This window comes from Mizuhopecten yessoensis, unplaced genomic scaffold (genome assembly GCF_002113885.1).
Source record: "Mizuhopecten yessoensis strain PY_sf001 unplaced genomic scaffold, ASM211388v2 scaffold3229, whole genome shotgun sequence".
Lineage (NCBI taxonomy): Eukaryota > Metazoa > Mollusca > Bivalvia > Pectinida > Pectinidae > Mizuhopecten > Mizuhopecten yessoensis.
The window spans coordinates 1,809,894-1,829,596 of NW_018404940.1; the positions used below are offsets into that span (position 1 = coordinate 1,809,894).

The 19,703-nt window shown below is 35.1% G+C and overlaps 1 protein-coding gene across 3 annotated transcripts in view; it reads left to right on the plus strand.

Annotated features, from left to right (window-relative positions):
• The window catches only part of LOC110447164, a 207,253-nt gene that overhangs the window by 66,824 nt on the left and 120,726 nt on the right, over positions 1-19,703 (plus strand). The gene's annotated exons all lie outside the window — the stretch shown is intronic.

Here is a 19,703-nt window from a genome sequence, read left to right on the forward strand (position 1 = left end):
CGCAATAATTAGTTAGATACAACCATTCCTTAGGAAATTTTACAACTTCCAAAGTGACAGGTTTTCATGTATTCTTAACCACAATCTCAATTAAAACACGACATTAAACTTAGGTAGCCATGTTGGAGGGAGTATGATTGGGCTTGATGATCGGTCAGAGCCGTAATTTGTCATCAATAAATGTCAGACTCCTGAAGGTGATCATTTTACTTCTCACCTGTGATTGATGTATCGTCAGTCGTTCAGGTAACACAGGTGAATACCAACTCAGGCTCACAGGGGTCTGATCTTTAATCGGCCCATTGGTCGATTATTTTTGATGTCTGCGGTTTTATACATGTTGACCATGCATTTCTGCAGAATGACAATAATTTTAATTGATATGGGATGGAAAGAAGGCAGTTATTTGTGACTATTAAAAGAAGGTACAATGTGAAAATGCTCCGACGACATTTATCGACATCAATAGATCTTGCACGAACATGAAACATTTCCTTCAACATTTGATCCAGCTATGGCAGTAAATGAAAACGCCCTTTTCCAGTTCTATGGTAAAAATTAGACGGAACAGTTTTGTAAAAAATAGATCAAACATATTTGATTACATTCAGACATGTCTTTATTAGGTCTTTATAACATTTTGTACATTTTGCTGACTCAGTTCTGTCACAAAATGATAAAACTTATTTTGTAGAACAGGGAAGTTGAATTTAAGCTGTCTTTTCAAATATCTCTTTATCTTAGATTCAGTGGTAGGTTTTTTGTAGGGTTGAATTCAAAATGAAAAGAAGAGAAATTTATTTGAAGGCGAACTTCAGCAGTGGATAAAAGATGAATACATTCTAGCAAAATGTTTTCACATTCTTTGACACAATATGTGCTAAGTTTGTTTTGAACACAAACAGTAATTGAAAACTTACTTAAATTAACATTTTTGAAGGGTTTATGTGCATTTATTACTCAAACCAAACTGATGAATCTCATTTAGAATCCTTTGACATTAACGCCTCTTGGTGATCTTTACATATACCAAGTTGATGTGCACAATTGCTTTTAACTAAGAACAATTCTTTGAGGGTTGAGGGCTGTTACTTTGCTTACAAAGGCTTTTTTTATGAAAAATTAATGTTCTTCAGATTAAGAACTTTTCTTGACCCTTTTAGACAAAATGGCAGATTTTCATTTGACAAGATGTTCTGTTTTAAGTGGCTATGATTGATGGATGGTCCTTATTTCTATCCCTCTGTTTTAAGTGTGGGACAACTGTCAGTGAAGTTTAAGTGTCCCTATGACATGGCTTTGACACCAGGCCCAGGCCTGACCCAAGTAGCAGGGGATCGGAATAATTCCTACTGAACAAAGAGCAAGTTTGCTTTAGTAAAAAAAAAAATGCATGGAAATGGTATTTATTGAGTGGAAATGTGTTAAACAGGGTGATGGTGGTTTATAAGTGCTGGGCAAAATAGATCACAAATACGTTTAATGTAAGGTTAAGAATCCTTACTTTTCTACGGTATCTCCATACTCGTACAAAGACAATTCGTTGCAGGCCTTTTTAGGGAGTTGGAACATTTTGAAATTATTCTTAGTAAGCACTAATGTTGCAGACAAATATTAAGATAATCAATAACCCATGTTGGATGAGCAAAACTAAGTTCCAGCCAAATAGTTAAGATGTCCAGGAATCAGAACTCATGCTGGAAATGCTAAATTGTTCTAAAGGAAATTATGATGAATAAAAGTTTTTCTGTATGTAACTCTTTGCTATAGTAAATGGACTTAACAATTCCAAGTAAGAAAAATTCATAAAAAAATGTGAACTCTTCTTTGTTGGAGGTACGTACAACACTGAGCAGTGGTACTCTCTACCTTAATAAGCTCTCTGGTGTCCTTGAGTCATTAGCTTTGACAATTTAGTCTCTACATGTTTTCTCCTCTAAGCTATAAATTTTGTAGAGCGTCGGTTGACCTGTACATGCTACGCCAACAGTTACATAACTATCTTCTTGATTTTTTGCAATGCCGATACCTACATGAATTATCATTTTTGTTCTCAAATTTCTTTGAAAGAGAAATAAGTCAGTTCAGGTATCTTTATCTTTACCCCGACCCTTCCGTCTTTTATAGAAAACTAATTTGAGACATTTGACCTTTATACTGACTCTAATTTGCATATTGTGTCAAGGTCATATATGTTGGAAATGCAAGGTTCTTTATTCCTGTGAATTTGCAAGGACACAGTTCAAAAACTTACTGGTCCCGATATCAAAATCGCAGAGGAGTGAAATAAGTTCCAACTAAGAAACTCAAGTCAGCATTCTGTTTGTAAACCAAAAGGACCATTACTTAAAAAGATAACAAAGATCAGAGATTTTCCTATTGACTTTAACTAAGCAAACAGTATTGTGAAGTTATACCTACCTGACCATTCCAAGACTTTCCTGGGTCCCCTCTGATGGAAAAATGAATTTTCCTTTCTTTGATAAGATCAGTCCATTATGGATACTAAGGATAGGTAAAATTTGATGGAAAGATATCCAAATAGAGCAAAGAATTAGGGTGATTTATATTTTAGCTGTCAAGGGATCTAAATACCACTCTGTAAAAACACATTATGGATTTAAGCTCCCCTAAATCTGTCAACAAAAGCTTGGCTTTTAGAGGTTGTATGTCGGCTGAGATAATACATGTGGTCACTAGATTTGCCGGTTTTGTGTAAAAGTCAACACTAAGCTGAATTATGTCCAAGTCTTTTGAGAAATCATCAGTTGAAATCCATTTGTTATCTAAATTTGTTAACTACATTGACGCTAATTTGTGTACAGAATCATTTTTAAAATTCCAATACTTATCTAAAATTGTAAATCTTACCTAAAAATGTGAATTAAAATGTCAGACCTCATTCCCAATGTGTTCATCATTCCTTATTGAAAAAAGTAAAAAATAATTTGTAAAACTTCCATTCTTATCTGAAAGAGTGACCACAGGGAAGGTTTATAAATATTTCAAACAGAACATTTACACACTTAATTAGTTTCTTATCTGTCCTGACTTACGAATATTTGTTGTGAGATTTTGATCTGGGTGGCTGATCGCTCGGCTACTGGAGGTGTTTACAGAATATTCACTCTGTACTAATGTTACAAAACGAGTCGCTGATGGTGGAAGATCGTGATGGTGATATTTTCTGATGAGGAATTTGACCAGGGTATGTCAATATTTCCTTCTGTTTAAAATTGACCTCGGTTTGTTTAGTACACATTTCACATGACAGCATTGATGGAAACAAGATACATAAGGTGTGTATACGTAAAATTAGGAAAGTTTTACATTTTCAGATAAAATGTGAATTTTAAAACTTTATATATATATATGTTTATCTATTTAAAAAAATCACCACATTCAAATGGATATTGGGCTTTTTGCAGATTTCAACTGAATGGTATACAAGTATGTGTAACCTGTGTTAAACCCCTGCTCAGTAATAAGCCCATCTATTTGTTAAAGCTATGTAGAAACACAACTGATGCAATTACCATGCCAGCCCCTAGGGGCCTGGGCTTATTACACCTGAGACATGGTACACCAAGATAGCTTTGTTTCTGTATATAATTCTTATTTACAAAACATGGTAAAATTCAGGTGGTTTTGATACCAGCTTTAACTAAAGGATAAATTATATGGTATACATTGGCTTAAGGGTTTTAGGTCAAACTTATGAACAGAACATTTGGCTGAAGTACAACAAGGGAGGTAATTAATTAGGAAGATGTAATTCATTATGATTAGGTACAACAAGGGAGGTAACTGATGAGGCAGACAACAATGGAGATAATTTAGTTGGCTACATTACAACAGGGGAGGTAATTGATCAGACAGAGGCACAACAAAGGATAAAATTCAATATGGATGAAGCACAACAAGGGAGGTAATTTATTGGACCTTAAAGCTAAAATATTTGAATGCAGTACAATAGGGGAGAAATTACTGAGAATTCTTTCATATTATTGACCATTTTGTTGACCATTTTACATCTACAAGCTGACCACTGGTTTAAACCACATAACTGACCATCAAGATGGTCAAGTCACCTGAAGCACCAGGCAATTTTATCAGGTTACCTTTCTGGACAATGGTCACTCAAGGTCATCTGGCCATTGACCACTGGTCATCAGGCTTATAGTAAAATGTCCAAGGATCCAAGATCCCATTTCACCACTAATTACCTAGGTGTGACTTTTGATGATTTTATTGATGTACGCCTACTGATAGTTACTCATCAGTAAGGTTATTTAAATACACATGTATGCAACTGCTTAAAATTATCATTTTAGAGCAATTTAAATTCTCAGTCAAACAAATATAACCTTACTACTGAACACAAGACATCCTATAATTTCCTATATGTATGTATGTCATGGATATTTCAAATTACCCATGTCTGATCTTATAATGATAACCAATTGATATGATGTATTTGTTCAGGGAAATATTCTGAAATTAGAAATTTGTTTATGAGGGTACAAATATATCAATTTTACCTGCCATTATTTTGTAGAATATCTTACCTGTCATCCCCCTTCTTCCCCCCTAATATATTCCCTTTACAAGGTGTTTGTTTTAACAAGCACCGCTCCCACTTAGTGTTCATTTAGACATGAACATTTGGGATATTAATTGAACCCTTATTGAGAAAAAATATTTCAGGATTACAAACCTCTATCACTTTCTCTTTCATTATGTTTTTATTGAGGAAAACATGAGAGCACCTGGTTGACCTACTATCCAGCAATCACTAATCTGGTTGACCTCCTATCCAGCAATTACTAACCTGGTTGACCTACAATCCAGCAATCACTAATCTGGTTGACCTACAATTTAGCAATCGCTAACGTTGATGACCTATTATCCTGCAATCACTAACCTTGTTGATCTACAATTCAGCAATCACTAACCTGGTTGACCTACAATCCAGCAATCACTAACCTGGTTGACCTACAATCCATGCAGCAATCACTAACCTGGTTGTCGACTATCCAGCCACCACTAAACTGGTTGACCTAAATCCACCCACTGCTAGCTTTTCCCCCCCTTTATTTAGCCACAGCTAACCTGGTTTTCCACCAATCACGCCACCACTAAGCCCTTGTGATAATTCTGTAACACTCATAGTTTAAGTACAGTACAGACATGATTGAAGTGAAGGTTTATCCCAAAGATTATTCTGGATCATTAAAAAGCTTTTTGATTCTTGAAAATCAAATGGGTGTTTCCCAATCCATATCAGCTGGCTTTATAAGGATTATTCAACTTCCTTTAAAAGATATGTCAATATTTGTTTTTCATGATCCTGTCTTATTAAAAGTCGTTTCAAAAAGTATGACAAGAGTATTTAGGATCTGTATGTAACTAAAACTGTGTGGTAACCTCTGTATTGACTTTGTTATGTTGGTAAATGTAACTGTAGAAAGTAAGTGATATTATTTCCATTTAAATGTGGAGCTAAGTGGAAAAGAATTTGATAGTGATTTTTAAAAAATCGATTTTGAGGTACTTACTATTGATGTAAATGTGTGACCAAATTACGTCTTATTTGCATTTGTAAGGCGTGCCTCTTTCATTTATTTCTGTTATTTACAATAAGTCTTGTATAGACGTATATGTGTCAATATTTGACAATTCACAAGACAACTTTTGTAACATTGCATACCTGCAGAAAATTTGTTTTAAATGCAACATCTTTATTCCAGACGTTACGTCTTTATTGTATGGTTTTTAAAGACACCATAGATATTTTACAATACAAACTGTATAATTGTATGATTTAGCAGGAATGAAAATTCATGGTTTTGGGGCTGAGACTCATTTTATAGGTTTCAACGATTATATTAAACTCAAGGGAACCTAAAAAAGAGTTCCCTACAAGTAAAACTTGTTTCACAGTAAGATACTTCTTAAGAAGATTTACTTCCGTGGGACATAACTCAAAATTTGTTTTAATCAAGAATTTGCAAATAAATATGTTTGTAATTTATTTTACTGCTTCTCGATCATATCCATATAAATGTGGATTTTTTCTAAAATTCCTTTAAAAATGTTTTTGCAACATTTAATAATGAAATGTACAAATGTCATTGATATAGTTTTTCTGGTAGATATTGAATGTTATGAACTATTTATGCAGGTTGATATTTAATATATTTTAAGGATTCCAATACCACTACTAAAATCTGTAACTAATTTTTGCATTGGAAAATGTTTTTTCTAGTACATGTGTATATAGCTTTGATAAATCATTGTTTAAAGAATACCATACCTTGCAGGACTTGTATGATAAAATATATAGATGAAATAAACAGAGTATAGTCAACAACAGTGTCTGAGTGAAAAATAAAATCAGTGGGGCTAGACTGGGATTCGAACTCTGAACTTGTAATACTATCGCACTTATCAATTAAGCTACCAGGTCAACTGAAGTGTCCTGGCTCAATTATGCTACAGTTATACCCAAAATGAAATTAAAGGAAGGTTACTATGAATAACCACAGTACAGTGGGACAGGGATCCCTAATGTATGTGGGACAATATTACATCTTGTTTATAGTCCATAAATGTTTGAACAAAGGTTCTTTGGCAGTAGTACTTATGATAGTTTTACTAGAAACCATACTCATTTTCACATACAAGAGATAAAACATATTGCAGTGTTGAGAGAATTTGTTAGAAGAGACAGCTTTATTATAGTATGGGAACTGTTGTACTTTTTCAGAAATTAAATATTAATGTAAACATCGTTTCAGCATTGTCCCGAAGCCTTTGAAGACTAAATCTATAATCACGATGCCACGTTATTCTCAGTTTCAAAACTTGTATGACCTTGGCAAAATATGTGACCTCTGTTCAGTGTTTTGTGTGACAAATTTGAATATTTTATTATTTACTGTACATGAATATATGACAAAGTCAGCATTATGTGAATGAACAGAATATACTTTTCTGTCTTGTGTACTCATCAGTGAATGTTTACCTGGCAAGCTCGAAGCCACGCGTCCGCCATTGTACGCGTTCCGACAGCTTCCAGCGATATTTTAATCATGTCTAACCATCAGTTATAAACATTTTACTTATGTTGATGGCAGTTAAATGGACATCCTATCATGAATGAAAATTTTAAATTATATAGGAGTCAAGTCGTAATATGAATCGGATGAATAGACCCATAACATTTGTCCGTCGGAGGTGCCACATTCCTACCTTTTGTTAAGGAGAGCGTAGAGTTGGAGACGTATAGGCATCATAAATGTATGATTAAAATATATCGAAAGAGATTCTGAATCACCATAATTGGATCATATTCGGTTTGTGACAACAAGAGTGGTTTCTGTGATTAGGGGTTACAAACATGTATACATTGGGTCGAGAGACGGTAAAAAGGTTGTATACCTAAAAGGGTTAACATCCATTTGGCTAATAGATTTCAAAATTGATGGGACATTAAGGTGTCTACAAATGTACATAAACATGGTAACATGGCATTAAATACATGATTTAAATTGAAAAATAAATAAAATTATCTTTCAAAAGAGTTTTTGAAAAAAAAGACCATCACATTGTCCTTGAAATCATTAAAATCTCTAAATACATATTGTATATAAAAAAATCTTCAAAGGTTTTTTTTTTTTATAAATCTAATAATTGTAAATTAAAGATGTCACAATGGAACAAGGTTGTAGGTTGCTATAAAGCTGTAAAAATGTATATGTATTCTTTTCCCTTTAAATATTGGTGTCAAGTTTGGCATAAACCCATTAGCTTGCTGCTGATCGAATTGAGAGATGATCTATTCTGTTCTATTTTTGTCCTTTTTTTTCTTTAAATAGGAGAACAAATTTAACATTTCCATCTGACTGGGTTCGCATGTTTTGGGGTTGGGAGTGGGGATTGTCTGTAAAGAAGAGGTAAAATTCAACATTTCAAGATGGTTTGGGGAATGGGGGGGGGGTCTCCTTCGAATGATAGGGCAAATTCAAGATGATGGGTGTAGGGAGGGGGGAAAGGACATTTTGTTTGTGAAAATGTGTAGTTTACTTGCCATAGGCTGTTAGCAAGATATCATATATACGTTACCTGTGGCAGGCGAACAAGTTCATGTTTAACTCTTAGTTGATCACATTTCACTTCTAAATTGATTTCCTCTTTAATTCATTTAATAAATAAAACAGTTTCAATGTTTTCTGGTAAAAGGTTTAACATTAATTTCAATATCAATGTGATTTCTTACAACTGGTGACATCCTAGGTCTGTATAGAACAGGTGTGTGTCACACAAAATGGATTCCATCATGCAAAATGGCAAATGGAATGTAGAAATGAAAACCATGTGCGCAAGAGTCATCGAACTAAGCATACAATACAGAAATAATAAACTTTTATTACCATTTTTTTTATTATGTTCATTCTGTAAGAACTAGACTTTTGTAATATAGACATTCGTTGGTGACTGGTCAATCAGAAATGACAAGAAGTTGTCACTTAAGTACATTTTTAAATGACAGCTTAAAACAGGTGTTAATTTCATTTAATGCTCGTCACAATAATGCCGATTTCTGACATTTACAATGTGTCGGGGTCTAGATAACGCTTAATTGCTTCTGACAATAGACAATGTTTTACTAAATATGTCTCAAAGGTCTCATAGTGGCTGTAAATTGGGGTCACATTGAGATTTGTTCAGGTCTTTTAACTATCTTAACGGTATTTAACAGTTCAATATTATGTCAAGAGCTGTACTTTAGACGAAGTTTGACCCAAATCTTTAAGAATTGTTCTGGTACAATGTATCACGTTTATGAAAAAAATAAAATTGTGTCACCTTTCAGTATGCTATTGGTTGAGGTGACCTTACAATAGGGCACCTCTTCCTACCTGTACCTCGACACCCTAATGGAGACAGATGTACATTATCAGGCTAAACTCTCCTATTGTAGTTTGGGGTCGTTCAACCCCAATGTTCACGGTTACTCCCATGTCATTGTGACAGGACGTCATTTTGCACTAAAGAACAAAATTTCAGTCAAAGTTAGTAATTTATGCTTATAAAATATTCTTGAAAGTTTAGAAATGTTTTTTGGCATGAGCCATGTAGCCCATTTAAAGAATTAACGTGTAGAATTATATTTTCTCTGGTACCAAGGGACCTTAGGATTCTAAGAGTCCAGGTAAAGTGGTTTGTTACCTGCATGGCCTTTTTGTTGAACATTCCCTAACCTGATATTTATCTGTGGGGGAAAATTGCAGTTTAAGGACAACATTTGTATTGGACGCTCGAGGTGAACCCAAGGTTATCTTAGAGTTCACTAAGTGTTGGAAATTCTTATAACTGGAGTGACTATGATATAGCTTTGATCAAGCATTTCTGAAAAGAAAAACATATCTTGTGGGACTTTTATTAGAAATAATTAAGATGAAATGAACAAAATATAATCAACAGCAGCGATCTAAATGGTAAAAAATCAGTGGGATTAAATTGGGATTCGAACCCTGGACTTCTGTTTGATATACTATCACTCTAACAGATTGAGCTTCCTGGTCAACAGGACCTATATTCATGAAACCGTTCTTATGCTCAAGCATGGATTTTTTGCTCAAGCCGAATTTCTTGTTAAAGTTATAAATTAATAATAAAATCTTATTTTGTCAAAGATTTGGAAAAAAATTGAAGAGACTTAAAGCCGAATACTGTTTGCAATGTTTACATGTGACAAACCTGAACGTTTGACATGATATAAGTGAGTTACAAGAAAGTTGGTTTGAGCAAATAATCGATGCTTGAGCATGAGGACGGATTCATGAATACGGGCCCAGAAGTCATATCCAAAGGGAAGTTAAGGGGAGGTTACTGTATATAGGAAAACCCACAGTGCAGTGGGACAGGGATCCTTAAGGATCAATACTGAACTCTGGTAGACACAGGAATAGCGTAATACCATTCTGTGACATTGTCAATCAAGTGTGTCCAGATAAAGTGACTCGTTCTGGGACAAACCAATACTGTACCTTGAGTGGATCTCAGAGGATAAACCTTTCAACGGGAATTGTCTGATTTAACTCCGTGTCAGAAACACCAGGTGAACTCGAGGTTACCTTATGGCTTTAGGTTGACTTAATTAATGGACGCCAAAATAGGACAATACGATTTCTTGCAATCGTATAATAAAGATCAGAAAGGAATGTCCGAGGTTAAAGTACAGTTCTCTCCAGAATCATTTATGATATGAATATGTCTGCCATTATATTTTTGCCTGTGCCATCTAAGATATGATTTTGCAAATGTGTTTAGCAATGGGGTTGTACATACATATTTGGTTGAAATATGTCTAAAGTTTTGGTCCAATTATTATTTTTGGTTCTGTCTTTTGACATATATATAGGTTTATGTTTAAGACTTAATTGTTCTATTCTGTTTTGTACCCAGTAGCGCATTGCAGAGTGGTTCTCTAGAGCTTTGAACCATTAAAGAAGATATCTCGTAAACCACACGTAATTTAGAAATAGCGTAGAGATATATAGCTTGTAATTACATAAAAAAAACTATTATTTAAATAGTAGGCTATCAGATATATATGTATATAATTAAATGGGGAATTGAACAATTAACTTGTTAAAGTTCAATGTATATTTAGTCTAATTGAACTTTACGACATGTTAGCTTGTAAAAAGACCACAGTTTTCATTCAAGCTAATTAATAAATACAGTCATGCCTCTTCAAAATACAATCCCGTCACCATAAATAAAGATGAAGGTGGCTAGATTATCGAGGCTGTACTGTAGACATTATATAAACACATCAGTTACACATGACTTCTGAAATTGATTTTTTTTCTTCAGATCATGTACAATTATGACAATCATAGCAATGTTTTGTCAATTTCAGACAATTTTAACACCCAAAACTTAAATTTTGTTGTCAATGTGAAAATATGTACATTGAAACCTAAGGTAATACAATCTAGAAACTCGTTTTTACTGTGCAATATTTATTAGGAATTGATACCCTACATTATTAAAAAAAAAAAAAAAACTTTTACAAGAAACCCATGTGGACTTTTGAGATAAGTTCATTATATAGAAAATTTGTGACTTCAAGCTTCCAAGCTTTGTACGACGGATGAGTCAGATTCGTCGATAAATTGATACACAAATGAAAATTTGCCTATTCAGCAGATTGTACAGATGTTATGAAATATTAATAGATTGCGTCTTTTTATGATATTCCTGTGTAGGTATAAGTGTGTTGTGTGATAACGTTCACTCTGTGGGTTAGTGGCAAACATTGTCGTACGACCTTAGCTGTTAAGGAAACATAAAACACCGTCCAAATCAAGACAGAGTGTCAACCAAACAAAAATAAATGGGCTAGAAGTTAAGATACATTTCCTTATAAAATACATTTATAATGAACTCTAGGGGGCCTATGAAAATATAGGCAAAGTTCCTTATATAGTTTGATGTTTTGCGACATTTCCTTACCAGTGTTAGTGAGGGTTCACAAAATTGTGTTTGTTGTAAGCTCATTTCAATGTACTTTTGGCCTGTTGTTGAATCTGTAATAAAGCTTGTTAATTTATCATAATTGTTAAAAAAGCGCTTAAATATACATAAAGCATGAGAGCAATAATGTTAGTTCCGTTACGATGTACTTTTGAGGTTTAAAAATATTATTATATCATAAATTTTCAAATTACCTTCATCTGACAATCAACATCAATATGATACAATGTTATAGATTGCACTTAAACTGGTTATAGAATGCACTAAAACTGAATGACAAGTTTTTTATTATTAAGAATAATCTTTAATGGACTCAATTTTTGACAAGTTAAAGATTCGCTCTATGATAACTGCAATTTCCCAATAAAATTTTGCTACATCATCAGACATTTTGAAGGATTTACAATGTGTTAAATATTGTAATTGACCCACATGTCTGACCTTTGTGTCTAACTTCTGAGTCGGTTTTGTATGTGTGAGTTATTTATGATACAGACTCTGATAGCTCACAAACATGTCTTTTCACCTAGAGCGTGGTTTTATCATCATACCGAGTATATTTTATGAGGAGATTTTGTCACCTGCAGGACACAATGTTTCCCCTAGCAGGACAGTATAACCCAGATGTCCGACATTCCGACAGACACACTAAATAAATACTGAGGTACAATCCGATCCTCCTAGTACTTACCAGTGGTTTATAACACAGAGTACAGTCGTACCGTATCCAACTTTATAAATACCCCATCATTTATCAGCGATCCCTATCCTTTTTCAGGACCGCATGTCCCATCTTTTCACCATAATTTTCCAACTTTTTTGAAAAAAAGTTGCCGAAAAGATGTCTATTATGGATGTCTTTTGAGAATTTCAGATTTAGCTTTTGCAACCTTCATACTTTCTAGCAAGTATTAAGAGCCCAGGGCACTTATTGGGTTTAATGCGGCATGCATGTACCAGTAAATGCAAACTATTACAGTGAAAGGCTCATAATTTATAGCATTATACTGGACAAAAAACTGCTATTGTAAGTTTTACTTACAAATAACAGGTATAAATAATGGATACAGAAAATAATGAGTCATTTTTCCACACAAATACATGACCCATTCATAATACTAGAAGGTGTTCTGTGGGTCTAGTTTTTAGGTCACCTGAGCTTTAGCTCAAGTGACCTATTGCTATCCGTTTTCGTCCGTCGTCGTCCGTCGTCCGTCGTCCGTCGTACGTCGTCCGTCGTCCGTCGTCCGTCGTACGTCGTCCGTCGTCCGTCGTCCGTTAACATTTTACATTTCAAACTTACAGTCAAGTTCTGCTGGGCCGATTGAACTGAAAGTTGATAGGAATGATCGCCTCATGGTCCTGACAAAGTGTTGTTATTTTTCGGGTCGATCAGAAATCCAATATGGCCGCCACGGCCGCCATTTTGAAAACCTATTTCAAACTTAAAGTCAAGTTCTGCTGGACCGATTGAACTGAAAGTTGGTAGGAATGATCGCCTCATGGTCCTGACAAAGTGTTGTTATTTTTCGGGTCGATCAGAAATCCAATATGGCCGCCACGGCCGCCATTTTGAAAACCTATTTCAAACTTAAAGTCAAGTTCTGCTGGACCGATTGAACTGAAAGTTGGTAGGAATGATCGCCTCATGGTCCTGACAAAGTGTTGTTATTTTTCGGGTCGATCAGAAATCCAATATGGCCGCCACGGCCGCCATTTTGAAAACCTATTTCAAACTTAAAGTCAAGTTCTGCTGGACCGATTGAACTGAAAGTTGGTAGGAATGATCGCCTCATGGTCCTGACAAAGTGTTGTTATTTTTCGGGTCGATCAGAAATCCAATATGGCCGCCACGGCCGCCATTTTGAAAACCTATTTCAAACTTAAAGTCAAGTTCTGCTGGACCGATTGAACTTAAAGTTTGTAGGAATGATCGACTCATGGTCCTGACAAAGTGTTGTTATTTTTCAGGTCAATCATAAATCCAATATGGCCGCCACGGCCACCATTTTGAAAACATATTTCAAACTTAAAGTCAAGTTCTGCTAGGCCGATTGAACTGAAACTTTGTAGGAATGATTGACTCATGGTCCTGACAAAGTGTTGTTATTTTTCGGGTCGATCAGAAATCCAATATGGCCACCACGGCTGCCATTTTGGTAAACTATTTCAAACTTAAAGTAAAGATCTACTTGGCCGATTGAACTGAAACTTTGTAGGAATGATCGAATCATGGTCCTGACAAAGTGTTGTTATTTTTCGGGTCAATCAGAAATACAATTTGGCTGCCATGGCCGCTATTTTGCTACTAAGTTCTAATAGGCCGATCTCACTTAAAATTGGTCTAGGAATGATCAGCTCATGGTCCTGACAAAGTTAAGTTAACATTATACTATTTTTTACTCAAATTGGTACATATTTCAACAACAAAAATAAATACTATAGACTCAGGTGACCGTTAAGGCCCATGGGCCTCTTGTTTTTATTGCATTCTGTACTCGTTTTTCTGTATTGTATGATGTTCTGTGTTTAAGTTTCTTGAGAGATGCAGGGTAATTGTTTATCAGTCATATTTCATAGTTTGTACCTGTATTGACCTAAAAGGAAAAATGTTGGAAATAACATTTATGTTCAATATTTTTCAATTGAATTCTATCGTTAGCATTCTTTAAAATATAATCTTTTCATTTTCCTCATCCTATGAAAAAAATAAAAAGACAAGACCAACCAATTTTTACATGGTATCAATACCCAAGAACAAGGTTGGAACCCAAAACTATACATGAAAATATATAACTTTTAGATAAACCAAGAAGACACCAAAACAAAAGGAAAAACAACATTTAATTATGAACACTCAATTGTTTTAATGAAAAGTTGATGAAAGTAAATGTTACGGTAATCCCTCTGAAATTGAAACCCATTAATGGTGGTTGATGTCTGATCAGCAAATGTTTGTCTTCCTGTTCATTTGAGGATAGAAAACTTATGGTAGCGATAACAATTCATTATTGGATGACTACTGTGAGGACAGGTTCAAAGGTCAATGGGTACATCTGTAGCATCCCACACACAAGGGAAGGTAACAGCTTGCTGAGGGAATAATTTCTGTTGAATTGCAGTTCATTTAACATGTTGACTTATAAAATATATCAATAACAAGTTTTTAAGTCTGTGTCACTCTGTGAGAGGGTGTGTGTCTAATTTGTCTTCTCCCTGAGTGTGTACAAGTCTATGTCACTCTGTGGGAGGGTGTATAGCTGATTCATCTACTGCCTGAGTGTGTACAAGGTCTATGTCACTCTGTGGGAGGGTGTGTGTCTAATCTGTCTACTCTATGAATGTGTACAAGTCTATATGTCACTCTGTGGGACGGTGTGTGGCTGATTTGTCTACTACCTGTGTGTGTACAAGTCTGTATCACTGTGTGGGAGGGTATGAACACCTGATTTGTCTGATTTGAAAAAGAAGCAGCTGATAATTGATTATGTTTTTTGGGCCAAACACATTGTTGAATCTGTTTGTGATTGAACATTTCAGGCCAAATTTAATAAAAAAATAAATCGGTTAAGAAAGTTATTTTTATTACTCCTGTGAACTCAAGAATCTGTGGTTCAGTGGATGCTATCTAGTCTTGTTTCGTGTTAAAAGTGAAGAATCAAAGATTCAGAGGCTGATCTGGTCAACTGTTAATTGCCTTGCTGGAATGTATAGATCTACCTTCGATCTACCTTAGAGCCGTACACATGAATAATGTACATTGTATACAGGTAGGTAACACACCTGGGAGTAAAGGTATTCCAAGACTACTGCGGAGGCTCCAACCTCAGTAGATGTCTGGAAGTAAACGTGTGAGAAATCCTTCATTATAAGCCCAGGCTGTGGATGTTTCTGTGTTTGAAAAATCTTCTTGTCCTGTTTCTTTCTCTTTACCATTGCACTTGTTTAGATGTTGATGTTTGTATATTTATTTGTTGTAAGGTATTGCCAGGTAACTAATGTATCCAGGTAACATAAACAGGTAAAAGTACCAAAGTCAAAGTGTATCTATATAGTATACCAACATGGTGTAATGGTCTACTCAAATATATTCTTGTACAATACTGAGATACCCGAATTAGAAACTTTACTCCAGCTTTCCTTGGTGTATAACTCTGGTAATCTCTACGATAAAAGCTTGGTTATTATAAGTATTTCATACTTGAGTAAGAGGGTGATCAGGTATTGTAATCAAACATACCCAAGTAAAATACTCATGTTTTACTCATTTAAGATGGTAAAATACCCAGGGTATAGCCGAGTGAGATGATAAAATACCCAGGGTATACTGGAGTGAGATGGTAAATACACAGGGTATCCTTTATAGTGAGATGGTAAATAACCAGGTTATATATATCCGAGTGAGTTGGTAAAATACCCAGGTTATACCCAAGTGAGATGGTAAATACCCAGGGTATACCCGAGTGAATGGTAAAATATCCAGGGTATACCTGAGTGAATGGTAAAATATCCAGGGTATACCTGAGTGAGATGGTAAAATACCCAGGGTATACTGGAGTGAGATGGTAAATACCCAGGGTATCCTGGAGTGACATGGTAAAATACCCAAGTTATACCTGAGTGAGATGGTAAATACCCAGGGTATACCTGAGTGAGATGGTAAAATACCAAAGTTATACCTGAGTGAGATGGTAAATACCCAGGGTATCCTCGAGTGAGATGGTAAAATACCAAAGTTATACCTGAGTGAGATGGTAAATACCCAGGGTATACCTGAGTGAGATGATAAAATACCCAGGGTATACACGAGTGAGATGGTAAATACCCAGGGTATCCTGGAGTGAGATGGTAAATACCCAGGGTATACCTGAGTGAGATGGTAAATACCCAGGGTATACACGAGTGAGATGATAAAATACCCAGGGTATACACGAGTGAGATGGTAAATACCCAGGGTATCCTGGAGTGAGATGGTAAAATACCCAAGTTAAACCTGAGTGAGATGGTAAATACCCAGGGTATACACGAGTGAGATGGTAAATACCCAGGTTATACCCAAGTAAGATGGTAAAATACCCAGGTTATACTCAAGTAAGATGGTAAAATACCCAGATTATACCCGAGTGAGATGGTTATCGGGTGTTAAACTCAAGCACACCCCGGTAGAATCCTCCAGTTGTAAGAGCACGTTAATTAAATGTCATGATACTCTGATTTACAAATTTCAGTTATCGTAGTACAGATCTGCGGGTGTGTAGATGACTAATGATTTGTACGACCATTTCAATTGCGACGATGTGCTTTACTGCTTCTGTTTGTTTTCACTGTTGTCATGACAACCGTGATGCAGTTCATACCTGCAGCTTTTGTACCTGTTCCAATCAGAGTAAACAGATCCCTGGTCCTTTTCATTGGAATATGCAGTAAACAGATAGCTGTTCTTTTTTGCAGCATGATCGTAAGATTTTATTAGCGGTGTATGATTAAGCCAGGTCTAGTGTAATCTTGTTTCTCTATTGACGTAACAGTGATAGAAGGTTGAAAATAGGTGGATATAACACGGGCTGCAGTATTTCGGCATTCCAGTTCTCTTGATCTTGTCTATGTTTCTGGAAACTTTCTGCTCTCGTTCATTTATGGACCTTTGTTGAGGTGAATATGTGATTATATGGACCTGAGAAAGTGATATTAACCAAAGACAAAAGTCCAGGTTAATATCACTTCTTCAGGTCCATAATATTCACCATAATAAAAGTCTGTAATCGTTATAGATGCTAAATAACATAATTAATCATGAAACAAGATAAAATGTATGACAAATGGACAGAGGATATCAGCATTTGGCAGGGAGTGTTGTGACATATTGAACTGATTTTTTAGTTTTTAAGAATAGTAACACTGCGGCAATATCACAAATCAGTGACTTCCACGTGATTATGATCCACCAATGACTATGTAGGGAAAATATAGGTCATCTTATAATGACCTTTATGAACCCAGCTCATAGGAATATATGATCAACAGATTCAGACAATGGAAATGGAATGCAAGAGAAAACTCAATTACAATCCATTTTAAAACTTTATTGAATATTTAATTGAGCATTGATTTTAATTTGTAACATGTCTTTTTTGCATAAATTTTAAATAGTGAAAAATGTGTTTAATGAAATGCTGTTCATGGTATTATTTGAAGAAAAAATAAACCAGAAGCATTATTTATGAAATTCCAAGCAATTGCACATTCTTGAAATCTTGTGTGAATTTGAATGTGATAGTTAAGAAATTTAAAACTAAGTTTTTAATCATTTGATATCTTTTATTTTGATTTGTCAATTTGAATATGGAAATTTGAAAATTGAGCTGCAGGTGAGTGACAATTTTTGGAGGTATAAATGATTGGAATTTTATTGTTAACCAGATTTTTACTGTTCATTTTATTGAGTCCATATATTGACCTGATTCTTCTGGGGCAAAATTAGTTATGTTACAAATTCAAACAAGTTTTAAACTTTAAATTAAAAATCCATTGTAAAAAGACTGACATATTTCATTTTAAATTTATCGTAATTCAATATTGATGCAAAAGAATATATATAATTAACCTGAGAATGAAGTGTCGTAATTTGGGGTTAACTGCACTTAAATCAAACGAAGATTGGCTGAGGCTAACAAAATCACGTACTATGTATATTCAAAACCAGAATTTGAACTAGTACGTAGCTCATAAAAGTTGTGTTAAGAAATTTTGGAATCTGATTGACTCATGAGACCAAAGTCCACTGCCACGTGTAGCGATGGCTGACGCAATATACACACTGACAAGGTACCAAGGACAAGTGAAATGTCAGCGAAGTAAAAGAGAGTGCTTGCCCTCTGTGTAGTAAGTCTTACTGCTGTAGTGTTAAAACAGCTAATGATATCTGTCAGAGGGTAGCCGATAGGCCCATACACACATATCACCGTTCAGGAATTCCAGGTTGATGATTCATAAACATCAGCGATGGACACAGAACGATTTATGTACGTGCCGTGCAACAGTTGCAGGGCTGCACCAGTGTTTTTTACGGCTCAGACAACCTGGGGTTTTATTGTTGTCAAGATGTTGTAACTGAATGTTTTATTATGGAGAGTCGATTTGTCAGTGCCAATGAATCTATACACCACTAAAAATCTCTAGTCTCCCACTCAGAAAGAGGAACAAGCCATGGGGGTTTCCTGGACAAATTCTTGGGTCTAGTTGTAATACCTTTGTGTGATTTTCGATTGGGGTTTTCCAACGTAAAATAGCGTGTTTTTGTTCTGTTGGAATTTTGTATTTGTTTTCCATGATTCTATCTTCCTTCCTTTTATTTATACCGAGTTTTTTTTACACGCATCTTAAGTCTTACTCTAGAGTCTGATACCGACATTGTCAGTAATAAAAAGATATTGAAAAAATGAGTTGATTTTTTACATTAACAAATATTTAATTGAAGGATTTTGAACTTCAGGGTCGATAAAATGATAAAAACATGTTTGTCACGAGGTCTGGATTGTTTAATTGCCACCATGTTTGAACCCCTGTAAGCTTGTAGGAATGGGTTCGAATCTGGGTGACAGTGGCAACTTTTGTAAGACTCTTGTTGAAATAATTTCTTGTTCAAATAGTGTCTCAATTTACGTTGGTAAAAACATAAATGAAAAACGAAGAGGGAATTCATCCAGTCCCTTCACACTTACCTGATTTTTTTCTTTGATATTCCAGGAAAAAGGATATTTTCGATTTGTGCAAAATAAATGTGTGATGATGTGTATTGTGGAATAAGCCAATCAGATACTTGAATCACGCCTCCGAGAATCCTCGGGCAGCTATCCGTCACTGACCACAGATCACAACTTATAGCCACGTCCTGATCTAGTGTGACAGATTTGTGGGGGAGTTATCGTCTAGGAAGTGTCCTCGTTATTTATAGCTATGATGACACCTGCGTGTGTCGGTCAGTCTCTGGTGACACCTGCAGTGGTCAATCCATAACTACGATAGACTAACCTATTTGACCTTTTTGTCCTGATTCATCTCTCATATACCCTGGTGCCCATCTTCACATTACAAAACCTTGAAAACCTGTGAAACATTTTTTTTTTTTTTTTTTTTTTTTTTTTTTTTTTTTT